This window comes from Physella acuta, unplaced genomic scaffold (assembly GCF_028476545.2).
Source record: "Physella acuta isolate Inbredline_101_S28 unplaced genomic scaffold, ASM2847654v3 ptg001309l, whole genome shotgun sequence".
NCBI classification, from domain to species: Eukaryota; Metazoa; Mollusca; class Gastropoda; family Physidae; genus Physella; species Physella acuta.
This window is the reverse complement of record NW_026732824.1, coordinates 151,118-169,268: the sequence shown is the minus strand read 5'-3', so window position 1 is coordinate 169,268 and position 18,151 is coordinate 151,118. Positions and strand designations below refer to the sequence as shown.

General features: G+C 38.6%; 1 protein-coding gene and 1 long non-coding RNA gene across 2 annotated transcripts in view; one reads left to right on the top strand and one right to left on the bottom strand.

The window, feature by feature from the left end:
- LOC131958278 (chondroitin proteoglycan-2) overlaps positions 1-3,172 on the bottom strand; it is a 33,903-nt gene extending 30,731 nt beyond the window's left edge. The window contains exon 1 of the mRNA XM_059323217.1: positions 3,012-3,172. The gene's annotated coding sequence lies outside the window, so the exon portion shown is untranslated. The remainder of the gene's footprint in view (positions 1-3,011) is intronic.
- A 7,960-nt stretch (positions 3,173-11,132) lies between these two features.
- Positions 11,133-18,142, top strand: LOC131958283 (uncharacterized). The gene is made up of 4 exons (XR_009389214.1): positions 11,133-11,227; positions 15,891-16,015; positions 16,794-17,056; positions 17,945-18,142. It is a non-coding gene; the product is annotated as an uncharacterized LOC131958283 (long non-coding RNA).
- Positions 18,143-18,151: the final 9 nt, after the last annotated feature.

Sequence of the window (18,151 nt, the reverse complement as noted above, 5' to 3'; positions counted from 1 at the left end):
TAACATGAAGTGCTCTTATAGAAGCCCAAAACTTATTGAAACTTTTTGTTTCATATTCGTTTCATAGATTTATTTGTAGTATTCTGCTGTGTATGTAGAAGTGGATGTGGATAAAGGAAAGGTGGTGGTGAGTGATGGGTGGGGTGGAGATGGCAAGCTGGTGTTGGCTACAATTTATTTGAGATATGGAAGGGGGGGGTGTTGGTTAGTTTATTTATAGTTTAGTTATAGGGGAGGAAGTTTTTGTTTATCGTAATAGAAGTTTTTCTTGTTTCCGCAGTTGGTACTTAAAGGACCTAACATTGGTCTGCATAATGACAGAAAGAAATTAATTAATAAGACGAGTTGTTGTGAAACGGAAGGTGTGTAAAACAAGCAACATAGAAACAGACAGAAAGCCGAAATTCATTTTAGAAAGAACAACAACCCACAGTGAAGGAGGCAGAATATTGTTTAAGTACGAGTTTAAACACAAAGAACCAACACCAGAAACATGATTAGTACCAAGGAATACATAGTGTGGGGACCACTGCAGGCCGCATCTTTAAGTCTAATCAAGTTTTTCGTTTTACATTCGAAGTGTGTTAAGCAGTCGTTCACGTTCCACGGACTTTTTTTTTTCAGCACGTCACAGTACCTCTCGCCCCGGATCAGGTTCCGTGCCGTGACATTGTTGTATAAGCACTCCTGAAAGGCGTCCCGGCACTTTGATGGGCTGACCTCGATCTCGTTTGAGAACCACTGTGATTTCGGTGAAGCACACGCTTGTTTTGTAAGCTCGGTGATTTCTTCCATCTCGCAATGTTTCTTCAGACAGTTGTGGAATATTATCTTGCTTTCTTTCATGGTGAAGAGCCGGCAGTATTCTTCTTGGTGTTTGAAGATAGTCGCGACGCTGGAGGTAAAAATACAAAAGAGCATCCTTTCCTGGCATGCTGAACTGGTTAAACTGATGCTAAGCAACATGTTCGTTGTGATGGCGCTCGTCTTGTGTTGGGTTTCTTGTGTGAAGTTGCAGGCAGCCGAGTTGAAGCTGGAAAACTCTTCAGCCGTGCACAGCCCAGCTTTGACGTTGCATTGGAAGGAGGTGACGCCGTCTGACGCCGCGTTGAAATCCAGACATTTGGCGTCATCGGAGTCGAACGGTTCCGATGTAGACAAAGACAGACAATGGTCTATTGTAAGACTACAGGGTGTGGAGAGTTTGTTTTGTTCTGATGTGAAGTCAGCTGACGCTTGGGACATGATACACATCAGCCACAATAGTGACCAGCAGATAGATCCCCACATAGAACAAATCATCGAGGTAGAAATCATTTCAACCTTTCTTTTCGAGAGCTGGTTTATAGACACTAATGTTTCGTTTTAAATTTTGATACACTTTTTAACTTTTTATTAGTTTTCGAAAACTATCTTAAATACACTTAAGCGCTTTTGCATTTGGGCTCCTGATATTATGAGAACAAACAAGTCACACGATTCGAAATCTCCAGACACATGAATGACCAGAAATACGTACAGGAGTTTATGTTATACGCAACGAAACGAAGCATGCACAAAATCGTTGCATTTGCCGGGGAAATGAAAAAAAAAACAACTCCCCAAACGTCTAGGAAATATTGCATCATTAATATTGCATAATAAGCACCATTAGAATTTTCCGTGTTTTTCATCTACAAAAGATCAATCACGACTTTAAGACATTAAGAGTTATTATCATTAACTTTCTTGCAAATGCCAACATAAATCCAGTCATTAAAATTTAATTAGATTACTGGAGAGTTAACCGCACGATTGTTAAGCCAATTACTTGCAGACAAGATGTGTATTAGCTTGATTCTTGCTGCTAGGTATGAAACCAATGTTGCTGTTTGCCTGCAATGTTTTGATATAAATTGGTTGTATTATACGACGGCATGTTTATCTAGGTCGGGGAGAACAAAATCAGAACAATGTCTAAATACTCAAGCCTATGTTGCATTTGGAGGGTAGGGGGAGGGTAGGGGAAGGGTAGTGGGAGAGAAGAGGTAGGTGTGTGTGTGGGGGGGGGGGCTTCTCTAGTCTAAGGACAATAACTCTCAAGTATGTATTTGCTGTTATAAAAAAACATGTTGCAAGAACATGTCCATAATTATAATCCTTAATACCGGTGTGTATAAAATACGGTGACCTAGAAGTAGAGCGCTAGACTGCTAACCCGAAATTCTCGGGTTCAAATCCGGGTTCAATAAGTAGAACGTCCCTGTGTCCACCCAGCTCTGATGGGTACCTGACTCACTTTGGGTAAAACAAAAGCGGCTAGGCATAGATCTGACCACATTATCACCTTGTATATCGAGGTTAAACAAACAGATGAACTCTACTTCATCTGCCCCATGTGATGACGATGATAAAATACGGTACGCCTGGCATTCTCCCAAGACAAACAGCAAACAATATTTTGGATGGGAGTCGGGTTTCTTTCAGGCATTTTTCTATGAGGAATGAGCGCCATTTAAAGCTTTCCCAGAGGTGTAAGCTGATTATGATTCAAGTACATATTTTCTATTAAAATTAAATTACATTTTTCAAACTCGCCCAGGCTGGGGGTGGAAGTGTGTGTGTGTGTGGGGGGGGGGAGGGAATGGGTGTCGACTTTCTTAATTAAGTAAGATAGTATAAGAAAGAATATGAATTACATTATCTTGTTTGAATGGAATCATGGTTATAATATATGTTTGCAATATCTAAACGCCAAAACTTACAAAGAAAAACGAATCATTTTCCCTCTAACAAGCTTCTAAATATACTGCCCTAAAAAACATGAAACGTACAATTTCTTTTGCATTACTAAAAGGCCAATGTTTCGGTTTCGAAAATAACATCGAGTAAAATTTCCAGAATAATCATCTAAATCTTTCACCAACATAGCTAAAGAAAATGTTTTGTTTATTTTATTATTATCAGTATTATTATTTAAAAACGTGTAATGGTTTTAAATTAGTAAAAGTTCAATTTTGTTCGGTACTCACAGATTTTTCTGGTTGAAGTTTTGATATTCTGACAAGTAAACAAAACACTCAGGTTGTTCCCGTTGGGTTGGAAACGCCGAGGCACGTAGAAAACAACCACGACTAAACGAAAACAAATAGCTGTGTAGCGGTACAGGAGAACTACACTGCCTCACCCTCCACCTTACGCCTCCGCTCACAGTGGGTTGTGAAGAGTAGGTCGTCGTGTAACCTGAGGCATTCACGTGCAATTCGCACACACACACAACTCTCGGAGGGTGAAGGCCGTGTGTTCATGCACTTTGCAGCGCTATTTCACATTTGGAAACGATTATTTTTTACCTCGGCGGTGCAGCCACGGAGGAGAAGGTAGGGGAAATAATCCCTGTTTAAAGTTAGGGGAAATTACCCTTGTTGCACTTTTAAATAAATAAAAATACGTATTAAACTTGACGTCTAAATCAAGTCTGTATATTTCGTATTGTGGGGGTTATCCACACACTAACCCGCACACGATGCGTGTGGGGGAATCGGGGTGACAGCAAGTTAAGGTGATTTTTTCTCATAAAAATGCATGTCATTTTTTATTAAGCGTTTGTTTAGCACGATGATTTTAATTGCATTGCATGAAGTCATGATTTGTTTTCTACCCTAGATGTGTTGCTGTCGCTAGCTAACAAGACTTGTCTGCCCGGAATTCGAACTCGGGCCTTTGGCGTTAGTGGTCATAATTTAACAAGGAGTTAAGGCTTACTTATGTTTACCGCCTCTTCTAGAGTATAATACAGGTTGTTACGTCATACAACGATTACGATACCGCATGCAGCTTGATACATTATACAATGATTACGATACCGCATGCAGCTTGATACATCATTAAATGATTACGATACCGCATTCAATTCGCTACATCATACAGTGATTACGATACTGCATTCAATTTTTTAAAAGACTAACAAATTAAAAAGTCGGGCAACATCATTCAGTGATTACGATACTTCACTTGCAACGTAACTTCCAAGTGGGTTAAATTATAAATTTTTCTTTTCGTCCATAGAGGGCGGGGGTAAGGGGTTGTGCCAAACCTTCCCCAGCCCACCCATCTCTCCCCGAGTTACCTAACAGAAACTATTGCATAGTTATAGTTATAATTTTTTTATAGCGCATATTGCGCTATACAAGTCAAGTATTCATGACTCTTGCGCAAATACCAAAGAAGATTGTATACCCAATTTGTTCACAGACTAATGGCCTTAGGGTGAGATAACAATTTTATATGGTCCTACTTAGATTTCATAAAAGTGAAAATGTAGCGGCTACAACTCTTAATGGCACAAATCATTTTGTTACGTCCCTTCTTAATTTTTTATCTGCCCTTCTCTCGGTGAAAAATAATAACCCAACAAAAACAAAAAAAAAAAACACGCATTAAAATAAGGCTTATTAAGTGATTAAAATATAAATTCTAGAAAAATGTATGGTTAACGTGTTTGATTTGAGCTCGTCCAGTGGTGAAGTGGACTCGTCCAATAGAGACAAGATCTAGTCCAATAGAGACATAGAAACGTCCAATAGAGTCATAGAATCGTCCAATAGAGACATAGAATCGTCCAATAGAGACAAGATCTAGTCCAATAGAGACAAGATCTAGTCCAATAGAGACATAGAAACGTCCATTAGAGACTAGACACGACACCACAGAAGGAATAAATCAGCTGTAGATGAAATAAATCCTGTACCAAAAGCCACGGTTTCACAGAAAAGCCGTGGATCATTGGATTGGCTGTTTCTGATGAATTATACATTTCTTTTGTAATACAAAATAACTTTTCTATTTGTCCAATCGATACTGTGCTGCTTCAAAATTCAGGTTATAACAATATTTAACTAACAATATAGAAACGACTTATTTTTTTAAATATATCAAATCTATTTTAATATGTTTTTTTAAGCTATTTTGTTTATTTTTCTTTAACACCTATTTATATATTATGGGATAATAGTTTCTGTTAATTCATTTAACTAAACGAGATCCAACTAACAAAGTTAGTGTTTGAATTTCCCTGAATTTCACTAGTGATAAGAACATGAGATAAAACGTAACGTGTAGAAAACTCGCGTGAAGAACTATCAGCTGAGCCGAGTGGTAAAGTTTATTTCAGTGCTCATATACTTGTCCCCTTGCTCAAGGCGTGATTGAGCTTGATTTAAGATTGAAAAAAAAATCTTTAGACAGAATTGTTGCACTTAAAAAGTATATAAATAATACAAAAGAAAAAGGAAATTGATAGCCTATTTTTAAACCAGTTCCACAAAGAATGAGTTTCATGTGTTTTAGCCAGATAGTTTGTTCTATGTGGGGATCTATCTGCTGGTCACTATTGTGGTTGATGTGCATCATGTCCCAAGCGTCAGCTGACTTCACATCAGAACAAAACAAACTCTCCACACCCTGTAGTCTTACAATAGACCACTGTCTGTCTTTGTCTACATCGGAAGTGTTCGACTCCGATGACGCCAAATGTCTAGATTTCAACGCGGCGTCAGACGGCGTCACCTCCTTCCAATGCAACGTCAAAGCTGGGCTGTGCACGGCTGAAGAGTTTTCCAGCTTCAACTCGGCTGCCTGCAACTTCACACAAGAAACCCAACACAAGACGAGCACCATCACAAAGAGAATGTTGCATAGGATCAGTTTAACCAGTTCAGCTTGCCAGGAAAGGATGCTCTTTTGTATTTTCTCCTCCAGTGTCTGGACTATCTTCAAACACCAAGAAGAATACTGCCGGCTCTTCAGTATGAGAGAAAGCAAGAAAATATTCACCAACTGTCTGAAGAAACATTGCGAGACGGACGAAATCACCAAGCTTAACAAAACGGCGTGCGCTTCGCCGAAATCACAGGGGTTCTCACACGAGATCGAGGTCAGCCCACCAAAGTGCCTGGTTGCCTTTGAGGAGTGCTCCTATAGCAACGTCACGGCACGGAACTTGATCCGGGGCGAGAGATACTGTGACCTGCTGAAAATCAAAGGGCTGTGGAACCTTTACGACTGTTTTAACGACAAAGAATGCGATAGGAAGAAGTTGTATCCAATGAAAGTTGCGGCCTGCAGTGGCAGTCCCTCTATATTCAGCCTGGTGCCAATGCTGTTTGCTTTGTGTCTGGTTTGTTTTCGTTAATCTTGTAATAATTGTATTCTTTCAGAAAATCACTTATCAATTCTAAGGACACCGCTCTTACATATTTTAATTTTTGTTAAATTTTACTAAATCAAATTGTTAATATTCCAGCTAGTTTTTTTTTTAACTTTTAGAAGGATTAAATGTGATACTTTATCAAAAGAGCTAGTTGCTTTTACAATATTTTAAATTTATACTTAAATTTGAAAATATTTTTTTTTGCTGTCAATTTGATTCTTTAACTTTAAATTCATTAAATGTATGATGTTTATCAACAATTAGTTTTTGAATTCCATAACACCAGCTTCTACCGTTCGTACCCAATACACATGGGGCATAAAAAGTAGAGTTGATGTGTTTCAATGACCGCTGAATTTGAAGGATTACTGTGTTGAATCCTATGTCCAGCTGCCTTTACTTTCCCTAACAATAGTTAGGTACCCAGCAGAGCTGAGTGGCCTCAATGACGTCATACAACTGTTAGAGCCCCGTTTAGACTGACGAAATAACAGCGGTCTCAAACCAATTGTAGCAATTGCAATTTCGAGCTTGAGTCACCGTCGTTGTTTTCAATATTTTGAATATTATAAAATTTAATTTTTTGCTTTCTGAATCAACATTTAACGATGGCTTTTACAACATCGCCACAGCGTATAACCCTCTAAACAAAAGTATGTTCCTATAATATTGATAGGTGAAGGCTCGCGCGCTTATTCGATATAGCTACACATTCTACTGCAGGGGTGAATTGGTTAACAATGATATCTATAGACAAATTAACAACCCGTTATGTCACTGAGTCCACCCAACTCTGATGGGTACCTAACTCACGTTAGGGAAAGTAAAGGCGGCTGGGCATAGTGCTGACAACAGTATCTCTTCATATGCCGAGGTCACAGAAACAAGTGAACTCTACTTCACGTGCCCGAGGGAGCTTTACTTTCTTTTTTTATGTCTGTAAAACAAAATAAATGGCACCTTAATATCTGGACACGGTGACTGTGATACACATAGAAAAATAACACCGTGTAATCACTATCTAATATATAGCTCAATTCTGGATGTAATAAGTTTGTATGTCGTTGACATACTTCTATGGATTTAAAGTGTTAGACTATTATCGTGCTCATAGTCTAAATTTATGAGTTAAAAAATTACTATTGGAAGTGTTGGGAAATAATTTTAATTTTTCGAACTGATAGTAATAATTGTCGGCTTGTTCATTAAAGAAAATTTAAAAAAAAATAACAAAAATTCTAATTATGTCTGAAAATTATTTATATTTAGTCGTTTAGCACTTACTTCCCTTTGATAAATTAGGAAAAAAAAATTAAATCCCTTTATCAGACATTGCATTAGTGGAAAAGAATTTACTTTTTATTAGTTTGTTTTAGTGTATGGAAAAAAAAATTACATAATTAGCGGGGATTGATCAAGTGCAAATGTTGTAGGTATTTTACGAATAAGCTTGGAATATTATAATTGTTCATTTGGTTTGGTTTGGCACCTACGTTCGTTTAAGTGAGTGCAACAGACTATGAATAAGTTGGGGTACTATAGTCGATTATTAAGCTGAAACATGCGATTCTGCCCCGGGCTAGACTGTGAGCAATTTGCGTTTATGTTCGCGTTAGTGTTTTCTTTGTGTTTAGGTTGGGTTTGTGTTAGTGGTTGCGTTTTGATTTGGTTCGTTTTTGTTCTTTCTTTTTTTTTCGTTTTCGTTTGTGTTTTTTTCTTTGAGTTTGTGTTTGTATTTGTGTTTGTGGTTGGTTTTGCGTTTGGATTTGGTTTATTTTCGTTTGCTTTTTCGTTTGTGTTTTTTTCTTTGGGTTTGTGTTTGTGGTTGGTTTTGCGTTTGGATTTGTTTTGTTTTCGTTTGCTTTTTCGTTTTTTTTTTCTTTGTGTTCGTATTGGTGTTTGTGGTTGTGGTTGGGTTTGTTGTTAGGTTTTTGTTTTCGTTTTCTTTTTTGTTTGTTTTTTCCTTGTGTTTGTATTGGTGTTTGCGATTGTGGTTGGGTTTGTTGTTAGGTTTTTGTTTTCGTTTGTATTTATAATTGTGTTAGCGTTATGTTTGCGTTTTGTTGTTTTGGTTGGTTGTGGTTTGGGTGGGCAATGCCGGGTTTATGATGATTACTAAACACACAGGTAATGGTCTTTAACAGAAAGGTTTTTCACAGAAGCCAGAGCAGGGCCTGGCCGGGACGTCTAGTATAGAACATAAATGGCAACTTAGTATTGAGCATCGAGTGGTGTGGTTGGATGGTAGAACTTACGACTGTTAACCCGAGGGTTTCCGATCGCGGACACGAGTCCGCATGATGGTCCTGACTCCACCCAGCTCTGACGAGCACCTGGCTCACGTTACACGGTGGCCTAGGCATAGTTGATGACGAGATCATAGAAACAGATCAACTCTACTTCATGTGTCTTGGGCTCGAACGGGAAACGATGATGATGAGTTGTCTTGACAGTTTGAATTTATCCACAGAAAAAAAAAACTAAAGATATTCTTTATAAATACACAAAAAACAACAACATAGTATTATAATGATAAACGAACAGAAATTGCACTTTGAACTCTGAACCTATGACTGTTATATCGATAGAAAATGATGAATTACAACTTATAACTATACTACAACAGCAATGGCTCTTAAACTTCGGGGCCCTTGCCTATTGCCTAGTAAGGCGCCGCCGGGAGCCGGACCTTTTCCCGAAAGACACTTGTCCGTTTGCCCGAAGGCCGATTTCCCGAATGGACACTTGCCCGAATGCGACAAACGCCCGAATGGACACTTGCCCGAATGGGACAAATACCCGAATGGACACTTGCCCGAATGGGACAAATACCCGAATGGACACTTGCCCGAATACAACTGTTTTTCAAAAACATAGCTTCTCCTACTCTGGTTCTAATTTGTGGAACAATCTTCCTAATAAAATTAAACTACCAATATTTGAAACAACAGTTATTTCAAAACCTCCATTAAATGACAACATTTCCCCATTCATCTATTATATTCTCATTCTATCTCATTTTGTATTATGTAATATTATTTCTTTATTCCATTTTAATGCTATGTTACAGATTTGTCTTTACTTTCCATTGTTATTTTTTTTAATGCTGTTATTATGTTTTTTCTTTCTTTCCTTTTTACTTTCTCGTATATACGAAGTATAGAGAAAGTATTGTAATCGTGCACAAAAATCACTTGAAATTTTAATAATTTTCACCGTATTACACCTCAGTTCTTCATCACATCCGAAGTATACAGGACTTATTTTAATCGGGCAAAAATTATCAATCCAGATTTATCAAAACTAAGAGGTTTTATTCGTAATCCAGTCTGAAAAACTGGGCTTTGCAATTCTGTCCGTATGTCTGTGTGTCTGTGTGTGTGTGTGTCCGTGTGTAAACACGATAACTTGAGTACCGTTACAGCTAGGTTGATGAAATTTCATATATAAGTATTTTATCAAAATCGTAGATCCGTATCAACTTTTGAGCGATTTCCGATAACCGGAAGTGGTACTTTTTCTACTTTGAATTTTTCAAAAGCCTATAACTTGAGTACTATTTCAGATAGATAAATGAAATTTCACATGTAAGTATAAGATCTAATTCTCTACCTTCTGTCAAATTTTGAGTAATTTCCGTTGCCAGGAAGTACTAATTTACGCTACTTCCGATTTATCAAAAAACTAATGTAAATTTTTTAAGTACTAATAGTATTGCGCACTATTATGCACTTTTTTATTTGGCGTTCACTTGGTGTGCAATCTTTTGTCTACGTGATTTTATTCTATTTTTAAAACTTTAAGTATTTAAAATGGATTAAAAATCATGTCTATAGCCCGAGTTCCCATCCCCTGTTATTTTATATAAAAATATTCGAGAAAGTTTAGGGGAGATCACTCCCGGTTTATTTGTTTAGTAAAAGGCCAATATAAAAAAAAATGTTGTTAACTTTATTGAATGAACTGAAACTGAAAATTGTTTTTTTTTTCGTAAATACAGCTAATGCAAACAAAGGAAATGCAATGGTATAGCGCCATATTAAAGAAAAGATTACAATCGTTTGGAAAATCATCCAATCAAGTGAATTGTGTGCCATAAAAATTCAGTAAACTTTAATTGAATTGATTTTTCTGCAACTGCTTTCGCCAATACTCGTCGGTGAGTAAGAAAAACACACCAAAAGTTGTAATTCCGGACAACGGAAATTACTCAAAATTAAATTTGAAAGAATGCAGAGAATTAAAACTTTTACTTATATGTGAAATTTCGTCTCGCTATCTAGAACAGTAATCAAGTTATAGGCTTTTAAAAATAGAAAAAGTTCCACTTACGGTTATCGGAAGTCGCTGAAAAGTTTATACAAATTTGATATAACACTTATATATGAAATTTCATCAACCTATATGTAACGGTACTCAAGTTATCGTGTTTACAGACACACACACACACATACACACGTACACACACACAGATATGAATTTCAAAATTATGTTTTTCCGACTCAGGGAGGTATAAATCGATGACATATTAATACAGAACTACACATTTGATATAATACTTACGTATGGAATTTCATCAACTTAGCTGTAACGGTACTCAAGCTTTCGCGTTAACAGACGCACACACACACACACACACGCACATCCACACACATGCAAACATACGGACAAAATTGCAAAGCTCAGTTTTTCCGACTAGATGATGCATAACATTTTGATAGATTAGGGATTTATAACTTTTGCCCGATTAAAATAAGCCCTCTATACATTATGAAGTACTGAGAAGTAAAACGGCGAAAACTGCCAAATTTCATGTGATTTTTGTGCACGATTACAATAAACTTAAAGGCCATACAATGTTTTTTTAAGGAACTCTCTAACCCAGCTCTCGAAGTCTGTATTTTGTATATTTTGTATATTGCTTTTCTACTTCCGATCCAAGAGAGCTTTGAGTTCATGTTTATTTTTCATTTTACACCTTAAAAGGAAGGCATTTTTATCTCACCCATATAGAATGTAATCCACTCACAATTAACAGTAAGTTTGTATATCTTGGTTTTCTTTGCTACATCAACAAGACTGTAGAGTTGAGTAAGGAGCTCATTTGATTTGGGCGTTTGATATGGTAAGATAAGTTCTTGCTGATGTTGATTATTGCTTCAGCTCCACAGAAAATCAAATGTGTAACGTGAATAAGCCTAGTCTAGGTTTGAAAAGCTGGTTCCAAATGTTTGTTGCCAGAAAGCATATTTTTCAACCTTAAATGAATATTTTATAACGTTTTTGTAATAAGTACAAAATGACTTCCAGTTTTGCTAAGGCTAGATATATTCAAACTAATAATTACTAGCAATATAGTAGTAATTTAGCAAATAATTTTAATTTTTAATTTGGATTAGTAGAGCCAGTGTGTTGTGGTGTTAGGGGATGATAGATTATTTAATATAAATACATTACTAAGCTATTCACCATTGACCACTATTGTGTATTTTATCATGAAAAACAACTTTTTTTTTTAAATATATGAATTGATAAAATAATTCTAAACGTCTGTTCAACGGCTTATATTTAATACACAAATATGAAAATTAGTGTAACCTATGGTTCCCAACAACTTTAAGTTTTCTTTAAAAAAAAAAGGAACTATAATTTCATCGTTCGTCATATTTAAAAAAAAAGTTTTAAAATTTAATATGATTACATAGATTTTTTCAAGCCTATTATTATTGATAGTCACTTTTAGAAGAAGACAGCAAGGCACGTTTTAAAATGCTGGTCTGCAGAGTCTCTTTCAGGCATTTCTTCGTGGGGGGGGGGGGGGGGGGGGGGAAGGGGCATGCTTAACGTTTACCGCCCTAATCCCACATACAAAATAGATAAACGTATTAGATTTATATCATTTATACAGAACATATACACTATAACCAGTGTCCCTTAACTCCCGGGAAATTTATGTTGGCCGGAAATTTTGCTAGGGCCCCCATCCCCCGTGACAAAAATGTCTGGAAGAAAAACTGCCTGCAAGAATCAAAGTCTTGCATTTGGGACATGACAATATACGGGGGTCTACGTGGTTGCTAAATAGAAAAGTACCGAATTCGAATACCCGGGGCTAATGAGGCTCGACAGCTGGGGATAGCAACTCTTCTAGGTGAGATAACTCCAAAATTATACAACTGCTTCTTGCAGTTTGTTCTTGGTTATGTAAATGCCATGGAAGCAAATCCAAACCGTAAACGAGGTTGAAATTGGAGTCAACGGCCTATATAATGAAAAGCAACTGGTCATAGATATAATTGGTTATTCCAGCAGAAGAGCTTTGGTTGTTAACTCTTAAGTAAAGAAGAAGGACCTTTCGATTTTTGTGCTAAAACTAGATGCTGATCAACTTCTCAAGGAAAAACTAACACAAAAACACGCACACACACACACACAACAAACACACACGAGTGCACGCGCACACACATACTCTTTAACACGTACACACACACTCGAACGCACAAACACTTACAGACACACACACAAACACTCACTCACTCACTCACTCACAAACTCACCCACTGACTCACTGACTCACTGACTCACTGACTCACTGACTCACTGACTCACTGACTCACTGACTCACTGACTCACTGACTCACTCACTGACTCACTGACTCACTGACTCACTGACTCACTCACTCACTCACTCACTCACTCACTCACTCACTCACTCACTCACTCACTCACTGACTCACTGACTCACTGACTCACTCACTCACTCACTCACTCACTCACTCACTCACTCACTCACTCACTCACTCACTCACTCACTCACTCACTCACTCACTCACTCACTCACTCACTCACTCACTCACTCACTCACTCACTCACTCACTCACTCACTCACTCACTCACTCACTCACTCACTCACTCACTCACTCACTCACTCACTCACTCACTCACTCACTCACTCACTCACTCACTCACTCACTCACTCACTCACTCACTCACTCACTCACTCACTCACTCACTCACTCACTCACTCACTCACTCACTCACTCACTCACTCACTCACTCACTCACTCACTCACTCACTCACTCACTCACTCACTCACTCACTCACTCACTCACTCACTCACTCACTCACTCACTCACTCACTCACTCACTCACTCACTCACTCACTCACTCACTCACTCACTCACTCACTCACTCACTCACTCACTCACTCACTCACTCACTCACTCACTCACTCACTCACTCACTCACTCACTCACTCACTCACTCACTCACTCACTCACTCACTCACTCACTCACTCACTCACTCACTCACTCACTCACTCACTCACTCACTCACTCACTCACTCACTCACTCACTCACTCACTCACTCACTCACTCACTCACTCACTCACTCACTCACTCACTCACTCACTCACTCACTCACTCACTCACTCACTCACTCACTCACTCACTCACTCACTCACTCACTCACTCACTCACTCACTCACTCACTCACTCACTCACTCACTCACTCACTCACTCACTCACTCACTCACTCACTCACTCACTCACTCACTCACTCACTCACTCACTCACTCACTCACTCACTCACTCACTCACTCACTCACTCACTCACTCACTCACTCACTCACTGACTCACATAACTCACTGACTCACTGACTCACTGACTCACTGACTCACTGACTCACTGACTCACTGACTCACTGACTCACTGACTCACTCACTCACTGACTCACTGACTCACTGACTGACTGACTGACTGACTCACTCACTCACTCACTGACTCACTGACTCACTGACTGACTGACTGACTGACTGACTGACTCACTCACTCACTCACTCACTCACTCACTCACTCACTCACTCACTCACTCACTCACTCACTCACTCACTCACTCACTCACTCACTCACTCACTCACTCACTCACTCACTCACTCACTCACTCACTCACTCACTCACTGACTCACTGACTCACTGACTCACTGACTCACTGACTCACTGACTCACTGACTCACTGACTCACTGACTCACTGACTCACTCACTCACTCACTCACTCACTCACTCACTCACTCACTGACTCACTGACTCACTGACTGACTGACTGACTGACTGACTCACTCACTCACTCACTCACTCACTCACTCACTCACTCACTCACTCACTGACTCACTGACTCACTGACTGACTGACTGACTGACTGACTGACTGACTCACTCACTCACTCACTCACTCACTCACTCACTCACTGACTCACTCACTGACTCACTGACTCACTGACTGACTGACTGACTGACTGACTGACTGACTGACTCACTCACTCACTCACTCACTCACTCACTCACTCACTCACTCACTCACTCACTCACTCACTCACTCACTCACTCACTCACTCACTCACTCACTCACTCACTCACTCACTCACTCACTCACTCACTCACTCACTCACTCACTCACTCACTGACTCACTGACTCACTCACTCACTCACTCACTCACTCACTCACTCACTCACTCACTGACTCACTCACTCACTCACTCACTCACTCACTCACTCACTCACTCACTCACTCACTCACTCACTCACTCACTCACTCACTCACTCACTCACTCACTCACTCACTCACTCACTCACTCACTCACTCACTCACTCACTCACTCACTCACTCACTCACTCACTCACTCACTCACTCACTCACTCACTCACTGACTCACTCACTCACTCACTCACTCACTGACTCACTGACTCACTGACTCACTGACTCACTCACTCACTCACTCACTCACTCACTCACTCACTCACTCACTCACTCACTCACTCACTCACTCACTCACTCACTCACTCACTCACTCACTCACTCACTCACTCACTCACTCACTCACTCACTCACTCACTCACTCACTCACTCACTCACTCACTCACTCACTCACTCACTCACTCACTCACTCACTCACTCACTCACTCACTCACTCACTCACTCACTCACTCACTCACTCACTCACTCACTCACTCACTCACTCACTCACTCACTCACTCACTCACTCACTCACTCACTCACTCACTCACTCACTCACTCACCCACCCACCCACCCACCCACCCACCCACCCACCCACCCACCCACTCACCCACTCACTCACTCACTCACTCACTCACTCACTCACTCACTCACCTCACCTCACTCACTCACTCACTCACTCACTACCTCACCTCACTCACTCACTCACTCACTCACTCACTCACTCACTCACTCACTCACTCACTCACTCACTCACTCACTCACTCACTCACTCACTCTCTCTCTCACTCACTCACTCACTCACTCACTCACTCACTCACTCACTCACTCACTCACTCACTCACTCACTCACTCACTCACTCACTCACTCACTCACTCACTCACTCACTCACTCACTCACTCACTCACTCACTCACTCACTCACTCACTCACTCACACACATACACACACACATATATATATATATATATATATATATATATATATATATATATATATATATATATACGTTTGACTAAACACCTTGAACTTCATCAAAATAATGTATATTAACTTTTCGGCAAGGTTTCCCTTTTTTTAACGGGGCTATCACCCAGAAAGTTGCTGTCCTCTATTCACTAAAACCAAAATTCACATAAAATCTCGTCACAAAATAAATACAGGCTACCCCACCTTCTGTTTAGTTGATGAAACTGGCAAGTGATAAAAATATCTACAACTTGTTTTTAATCGTGTTGATAGGAACTCAATCGCCGGGAGAAAATGCAGCTCAGTTGTGTGATCCTAAGCTTGATTTTAATTCTCACAGGTATGTAAAAAACGATACTGGTAAACTCCCGTTCAATACAATTAAACCAACACATAAGAGATCTGTTGTTTAGGCTTTAACCGGCTACTTTACATTTGATGTTTTAATTAATTATCTGGCAGTAGAGCCGTATGTTAAAGATATAGAAACGTACACATCAACAAACACTTCATTTAGATTCGTAAACCAATACCGTGGTATGTGAGGTATAACTGCCGATAGGTGTTGAGATACAACACAGAGGAGAATACATATACAGATGAGATACTGATACTAATACAGATTCAGGTATGGGTACAACGACTCCAGCACAGGTAAAACGGCAGGGTAACTCTACTCCCTCTACAATAACCACCCCAGGTACCGAAAGCATTATTTTCGAGTCCCCAAGTTCGCATTCTATCACTAAACCACACTGTACACATCCATAGTTACAGTTTTAAAATCTGACAATGGGCAAACACAAGCATACACATGTAATAAGACAAAAAGGCCTGCATAATACCGAAAGCGAAGTATGTTGAATTTCAAATACGAGTTCGAATACAAAAACATTTAGTTTCAGGAATGGATTTAGATTTATAGATTTCAAATATCATAGAAAAAGATGTAGATATGGATAAAAATCCAAATTTGACACAATCCTCAATGTAGGTGTAGAATAATGCAGGTATATTTTTTTTAATAGAATACCATAATTTAATAGACAAACTCATATACTATTCGCTCAAATCTATTTTGCTATCCATACTAATGATACACGTATGATTCCTTTAAGAATACACTCATCACGTGTTCTCACAGTGGGCCTCGGATGAGTATCTGGAAGAAAATGGAATAATTGCAACTATAGACGGCTATTACCCTAAATGTCTGGGGTGTGTCCTATTTCAAAAGGAAAATCTTCTTGTCTACGGTACGGTGCATGTCCCAAACGAAAGGTTACATTTGTTGAACGAAGAAAGTAGTTTCTCCGTGGAAATCTGTGGCGGTGTTTTTAATAAACTGCCTTGCTCGCACCCTCATGCATTTTGGTATCCGGTAAGTTTTTCTATGTCTTTTAAAAATATTTGGTTAAAACCGCTGAGCAAAAAATAAATTAAAAAAAATACAATTTGTAAGTATTTATCAGAAGAACCGACGAAGAGGGGTGAATATAATGAGGTATTATACATATATGATTTCCAGTTGAATTATTTTTATTTTAAAAGATTATTTTACAGAACCCTCACCTGGACTGTTTTAATGAACTCACCAAAGATTGATCGCGATCGGATGAACGGTGTCAAACCGCAATCGACATTTATTTTTATATACCGTATATAGAGAACAATCGTACCCTCCCAGGGCACCGCCCTTGCGAAATTAAAATAGATTTTTTTTTTTGCAGAAACCTTCCCTGGACTATTCATATTTAGCGTGTTTTGAACATTTATGTTACTTTATTTGTTTAATACATTATCATTTATTATACTTTTCAGGCTAAAGGAGTACGTTTGTTTTAATTTTTACTTTTTCAAATCAAATGCTATTACAAAGATTAAGTTTGATAAATCTATTGATGCTTTGTAAAGTTTAACAAATTCATTTTCATCACAATTATTATGCAATAAAAAGTAAACAAAACTATATAGACAGTCAATAAAAAAACTTCAAATCAACTAAAATCATCGTACATACTTTTAAAATTTTGCTGTGAGATATTTTGTCTGAGATATTTTGTCTCAGATCATTTGTCCATGGTACCATTTGTCCTAATATATTTTTGTCCTGGTATCTTTTGTCCGTGAGATCATTTGTCCTGAAATCATTTGTTCTGTCACCATATATATATATATATATATATATATATATATATATATATATATATATATATATATATATATATATATATATATATATATATAAGGATGATGCTCTCTTCCATAGTATTGCCAGTTCAGAAACGTAGGAGTTAAAGGATGCGACAGAAGAACAGGATCGGATTTTCCGGGTTGCTACTGTGATGACAGCCTACCAAAGCGTTGGTACGCTTTGCTTTACTCCTGGGCATTTGATAGGGAAGATATGGCCGTGCGTTTCAAGTTTTTTCAAGATGGGCGTATTGGCCCGTCGCTGACAAATATATCAAGGATT